The 7,352-nt window shown below is 42.7% G+C and overlaps 1 protein-coding gene across 1 annotated transcript in view; it reads left to right on the top strand.

The window, feature by feature from the left end:
* LOC139982120 (uncharacterized) overlaps positions 1-7,352 on the top strand; it is a 671,468-nt gene that overhangs the window by 307,110 nt on the left and 357,006 nt on the right. The window lies entirely within an intron of this gene.

Raw genomic sequence — 7,352 nt, 5'->3', positions numbered from 1 at the left:
GGGCTCCCATGCTTCTCATTGTAGCACCCTCACTAGGTTCCAGCGTGACCGGACAAATACCCCCTGGACAATTACCCACCGGACATTTACCCCCCGGAGAATTCCCCCAGGATAACTACCACCCCGACAGATACCCACCAGACAATTACCCCCGAGGACAAAAACCCCCCCGGAAAACTACACACCTGGACAACTACCTCATCGGACGAATACCCCCTAGACAATTACCCCCCGGATAAATACCGCAGGACGAGTATCCCTCTGGACACATGCCGTTAACTATAGGGGACGGATGCAGCGACAGATATGCAGGTATTTTTTCGAGTTTAGTTTCCCGGGGGCCTAAAGATATACCCTGGTCCCTCGGGCAACTGCGAGAGGATATTTTCAATTGGGTCAGGGTGCCGGTTAAACAGGCACCACTAGGGTCGTCGTGTTCCCTGGCACTTAACTTCCTGACTTTTTAAAAAGATTCGACCTTTTCATATATAAGCCCCCAAAACTCCTCGATAGTGTTTGTCAATGGACCGAGGCCCTGGGCAAGATAGGTTGGGATGGCAGTTGAAGAAGCATGAGGAGGGGGGGGGTCGGGCATTAGTCACTGATGGTAGTAATTATTAATTTACTATTAGTTATAGTGACACTATTCTGTATAATTAATCTCCGAACAATTCTGGCTTATTGCGACTTACCATTTTTAAGTTTTCGTCTGAGTAATTTTACTTGATGATTTGTTATGTAATGTAAGTTTTTGTATAGCGCTTTATATTGCACTATGAAATTTGGTTACATCAGAAAAATAATCTTATATATCAGATTAAGAAAATTTGCTTTCATGGCCCTAATGGGCTTTCGTACTGCAGGGTTCACCAGCTAAAGGTGTGCTTTGTTCACAGGCTCGAGGGGGGGGGGGGGGTACTTGGGTGCATTCTGGTATAGTTGGGGTAGTAACCTGGGTGAGGTATCTGTGCCGGTGTATTTGCGCATGTGGAGTTTTCCCAGAGGTTATTGCCGGGGGGTGGGGGTAAAAGTCCTCGATGGTAATTCTCAAGGGGTACTTGTCCTGGTGGTTATTGCCTCAGGGGTACTTATCCTAGGGGTTTTTTGGCCTTGGGGTGTATATCCGGGGGTAGTTGTCCCGGCACAAATTACTATCTAAGCGGAGCGCTACCTTTGGTTGGTGCGGAGCGTACAAGAAATTTTTGGATTTTGATACCCCCCAGATTACCGGAAATGGCACTTCCAGAGCATGAGATGACCAACCAGATGTACACTTTGGCCTGAGAACCAAGTATTTCTCAATATTTGTTTTCATCCATAACCTTTTGAAGATTATCACCCGTCCCACATCATGTTTGACGTCATCTCATCTCCCGTGGATCATTGCTTTTGTAGGTTATTCTACGTCGCGGCCTACAATACCCATCAGTTCCACTTTTCAAGGTTTTAAGCCCATTATATGTTCAGAATATTAAAATTCACATTTCTTGTTTAATTTACTTCAAAACCTACCCATAATATTGCACAATCATCTGTGGACAACCAATCAGGGACGTAGCTAGGATCAGATGATTAGGGGTGAAGAAACTCCAAACTACCAACTGAATAGATTTTTTCCAACAGAGTGTGGGTGTGTCTGGGTGGGCCCTAAAGGGATTCACGACTTTGTGGGGGGGGGGGGGGTAATAGAACTGGTGTTACTTGCTAAACGATTTCTTGCATCTGTGCAGGAGTGGGCAGTAGAAAACAATAGGTTATGATGTTGCAGACAGTTGCACATCAAAGCAGGACCCCACCATTTGTTGCCGGGAACTATTTTGCAAAAAAGCAGGCCAGCTTATAACACCAGCAGAAATAAAACCACCTAGCCGTGTAGATAAGTCGGGTTTCCGTGCATGTACACTCAGCAAAATTAAAATGACAGTAGTAACTATAAAGCGAAGCGCCACCATTGGTTGGCGTGGAGCGCTAGCAAATTTTACAAAATGGCAACCCAATAGCAGCCAAAATGGGAGCATCAGTGCCTCTGCAGAGACCCTGACAGTCATAATTGCAAGGACACTGGGCAACAGAACCCTAAAATATTTAATAATAATAATGGACACTTTGTATAGCGCCGGTATCCGCCCGAAGTAGCTCATGGTGCTTTGCAGAAAAAAGATTACATATATGGAATTTGGAACAGGTAAGTTTTTAGATATATCTTGAAGGTTCCAAGGCTGTTGACCAGTATTACTGATTGACGTAAGTAATTCCTTAATTTTGAAGCTGCACAGGAAAAGGATCTCTGGCCCCACCGATTCCTTGAAACACTTTTAAGTGGAGTTTTCGTGTTCACTCTCAGCTAAATTGGAATGGTAGGGGAAAGGTCTAAGTGGAGGGTGTGTCCCTGGGAAAAATCACTCGAATTACAATCTTCAACTCGATCCTGAGTAGATCTATACTGGCTCTGTGTGGATCCTGTGAAATAGGAGGGCACTGCGTACAAATGAAGGTGTTTTTTTAAATTCAGAAAACTCAAGGGAGGTTTAAACCCCCACCCCCCTGGATCCTCCCCTGGTGTATCAAATTACACCCCACCAATAGATGCTTTGCATCAATACCAACATGTACTGTGGTACATATGCAACACTTAACTCTCACCCAGAACAAGATAGGGGTGGTGCCCCAACTACGGCAAGGTATATTTTCAGGGCAAATATATAATTATGATATGGGGGAGGCATGGACTTCGCTAGAGGGGGTGGGGTGTCCCAACCACCCCCCCAAAAAAAACTTGGTAAAACTGACGATAGTTGGAAAATCGGAATTTCCGACTGTCGCACTCTAGTTTATCTAGGACTTTTCATACATTCCTGTGATTGTGAATGACCTAAAAATTGAAAAATCTCGGGCAAAATTGACCTTTAATCAGTCAAATTAACCACGCTTTCCTTGACACAAATTGTATCTCGCGATCCTTATACTCCACCATACAAAACTGCGTATGATTTTTAATACTCTGAAAAATGCCTATTGGAACTACCTTCATAGGCGTAGGAGCCCAACTTGATTTGGGGGGGGGGGGTAGAGGGGGGCTGTAACGACTTGTCCGATAAATATAAACACATTTTTTCGCCCGCGTTCAACATGTTAATGTGCATATCATATAGGCATACATCGGTTATTACATCGCATGCCAATAACATACAATGATTTTCCGTGTTGTATATTGGTTAGAATTATTGGGGAATTCGCTACAATATTAATTATAATAATAATATAAGTTTAACCATTGCAAATACATTGCAAATGATTTTCTTTCAGTAGATGCCCGAAAAATTATCAGCATATTGCCCGAAATTTTTGTTGGGGCGTGGGGGGGGGCTAATAAATTTGTGAAATGAGTGCCAGTGGGGTACATATATATCGAAAATGTTCGGAACAAAAGTGCAGTCGCGAAAGATGGGGGTGTCTGACTGACACTGACCGTATCGTTGACGAGTAGCGCGGAGGGGTGGGGGTACAAGGCAGTCGGAATTTTCTGGCTTCAAAACCCATCCAGTTGGATTTTCAGCCACTACACCCCACCCAAATCATAATGCCTTGGCTACGTCCCTGGGGGAGGGGTTGTTGCTCCTCTTCGATGAGTTTTTACTTGTCAAAAGGCCTTTTCATATAAATGATTTGTGTTGATTTTTTTTCTAATGCAAATGATTAGCCTAGCTTTATATAGTTGGGGTAAGTATCAGATTTGGTTGGGGAAAGGGTGGGCAGAGTTAATTACTCCCTTCCATAGCTCCACCACTGAATTGAGTACTTTACATATGCAGATATGAAAATGAGGTCATACTAGATACTCTGCCCATTTGAAATGTTTTTGATGAGATTTTTTGGGTAGCTTGATGAGTCCAAGAAATAATCTTAACTGAGCAAAATCCAGTCCCTCTGTAAACAATAATCCAAATCTAGACACACCTTCACGATTTTTTACATTGTGTGCCTATATACGAGCCGAATGGTATCAATCTGTTTAAAAGTTTTCATGTTAGTTTGAATTGACCAATTACGGCGTGTAGCGAAAACGTACGATATACTCATCACCTAAAGGACCAAGTAATTTGCATGAAGCGACTGGGCATTTAATTTCAAATAATTACTACGCAAATTCGGCCTTCCTTATCTTTTACAACCAGCGATACGTAGTTAAGTCCATATTAATAATAAGAAACATTTTAAGTGCCCCCAATTAGATTTTGTTATCTTTTAAGCCTTGTTCATGACTCGGATCATGTCTTTAATTGTCTACTTTTATACCGTGGACGAGCCTAGCGAGAATTCTAGGAAAAATCACCAAAGGGACCATCAGGGACGCCCTCTAAAGTTGTAACTTTGACCATTGCGCGATAGCGCTACTTCTCTCGCTAAAAAATAGCAAAATTCCTTATAATTTTCTTCATTTAGATAATTGGCGGACCAAATGTTCAGATAATATCAACTGTTCATTAAGGAACCGCCCCTAAAAAAATCCCGTCGATTTATCAGTTTGTACGTAATTTCTGACACATTTTTGTTTAACCCTAGGGTTAACCCTAGGGTTAGGGTTAGTGCCATATTTACCATGAAATACCGAATTTTGACATCGGATCTGGTCAATGATGTAGAAGAACGTGCCAGTTACTATATATGTTTGTCATTTACCATTTTATTCCGTTTAAAATTAATAAAAGGGCTTTTATGGAGCTAAATTGACAAAAGCATCAAAAGGACCACTCAGAACACTTCCAAATTTGAGTAAACTATCATTCCAAAAATTGACGTCACGGGCACATACTTCATTGTAAATGTATAAGATTTGAAAATATCGTGAATTAGAAAATGGTCTTTCTGACAGTACCAACTTTAACACAATTACACAATGGTATAAAAAGTTTTATGAAATATGATAACACCCTTACATGCATCAAAATTGAGTCTTTGCTACCGACCAAGACGCACCTGCATTATACGTTCCTTGGAGGATCTTTCAGGCACACATTTTATGAGGTTTAGAGTGGAATTTGAAGGAATAAATTCAGCGAATAGTAAAGATAGGCATATGAGATTCTCTTTTTAGTCTATCGCCGATTTTTTACGAGAAAATCCGGATTTATTAAGCCATGAATCAAACGGACCATTCTATTGCGCAACGACACTGGTCGTTTTGATGCTTTGTGCAATCATGATGTCATGCTGTAGACTATCGTTTCCAGTTGACGATAAAGCTGATTTATTATGTATTTGATGCCTCAACGGAGATGCGGATTTATATCATCCTAACGTTTCATATTATACCCCACCCCCCTCACATATGCAGTGACAACAGCCTTGGCAAGATGGGCAAATAGGGGGTAAGGATTTTTTTATTTGGTTGGGGGGGGGGGTTATACCACTGATATGGGAAGGAGTTTGACATACGGTGTTGTAAGGTAACGTCGCGTATCCCTTAACTTTGTGTAGTGTTGTTTTCAGGGACGTAGCCAGGGGAGCAGTGGGAGAAACTGCCCCCCCCCCCCCCTTTCAGAGTCAAAAAAATATTTTAAGGCGGTTTTTTTTTGTCATGGTATTTTGTCAGTGCTTTTTTATCTTGAATACTCGTCAGCTCGTTCACTCGATTACTATCGTACTAACATTCTGGCCTACCGATTCAGCTATTTACTTAGTTTGGCAAATGCAATTAGCTAAATTTAGCCTATAGCCTACAGTTTACCACTGCGTAATAAAATACATATAGCCTACCTGACCGCAGTCGAATGAGTGTCACGAACCGTATGTACAACGACGATGTGCCTTCTCATCCTTTCTATGATTCGTCGTAAGTTGTTGAACGAACAGCATGTTATGAAGCTAAGCTAGCAATCGACACTCCCTCCCCTTAGACCCCTCCCCCATACCAATCACAAAATGTGCAGACGAGGTGTGAGAAGTTAGTCAGATACCCAATATGAAGGGAACACAATTCTTTCCCCAAAGCCGTTTATCTCGTGACCGGAAAAATAACCCTCAGACAAATACCCCCGGACGATTACCCCCCCCCCCCCCCACCCAAGCCAATAACCCACAGGAAAACTCCCACCCGGACAATTACCCCAGAGGAAAACAAAACCCTGGACAACTACCCACCTGCACAACTACCTCCTCGGACGAATACCCCCTAGGGTCGTTGTGTGCACTGGCCCTTTAGACGCAGGAGGGGAGGGGGTGAGGCATGGCTATTAGGGCTATGAAAGAAAAAGCATAACAATCTGATATATCACAATAATAATCTGATATGTCAGATTAAGAAAATTATCTTTCATGGCCCTAATGGGCTTTCATACTACGGGGTTCACCAGCTAAAGGTCTGCTTGGTTCACGGGGAGAGGGGGGGGGGCACTGGGGCGTATTCTGGTTTAGTTCGGGTAGCAACATGGGTGTTGTATCTGTGCCGGTGTATTCATGTGGATGGAGTTTTCCCGGAGGTAATTTCCGGAGGGTGGGGTTATTGTCCTCAGCGGTAATTGTCATGGGGGTACTTGTCCGGGGAAATTGTCTGGGGGTACTTATCCTGGGGGTATTTGTCCTTGGGGTGTATGTCCAGGGGTAGTCGTTCCCAGAGGTATTCCTTTTCGGAGGTTTTGTCTGGGGCTGATTGTCAGGGGGGTACTTGTCCTGGGGGTATGAGTCTGGGTGGTATATGTACGGGGGTAGTTGTCCGGCAACCATATGTCTCATGCATTTCAATGGGCACTATAGTTCCTTGTTTTAAGTAAAATAAGTGTGTTGCATATGTCATCACCCAATGTTATCATCATACCAACTTAGTATCAACTCTTTTAAATATGCCTTTGGTCATGTTACATATGAGTAACTCCAATGATCAAGTAAATGCTAACACAACAGAAATGGAACTATCCAAAGTTGAGTCCAGAAAAAAAGTTGGCTCGAAAGGATTTGGGACCAAAACATCCTAACCAAAAATGGCAGAACAAATGGGTCTAGAATATTACAGGGACTTAGCCAGAAATGGAAATGTGGTGGGAGAGGAACAGAATTTTAAAAGGGCATTTATCACAAAGGGAGCATTATAACGCTTATCGGAGCTCCATGATGTACAAAAAAATGTTTGCCCAAAATGACTCCCACATGGCGAGAAAAAAAGACTACTATAAGAGTTTTGTATTACGTACAGTAGCAGACAAATTTTCAGGGGGAAGAGTGAGAAGGGTCACTTAGTAGCATCCAATGTGAAAAGGAGCTTTAATGATTTCCCCTGCTTTTATTTGAATTTTACTTTTAGGGGTACTCACAGGGGAATGGAGAGATCGCTCCCATTGCTCCCCCACCCACCTGCC

This window comes from Apostichopus japonicus, chromosome 16, assembly GCF_037975245.1.
Source record: "Apostichopus japonicus isolate 1M-3 chromosome 16, ASM3797524v1, whole genome shotgun sequence".
NCBI lineage: Eukaryota > Metazoa > Echinodermata > Holothuroidea > Aspidochirotida > Stichopodidae > Apostichopus > Apostichopus japonicus.
Note: the sequence above shows the minus strand (reverse complement) of the source record. Positions and strands in the feature narration are given on the sequence as shown.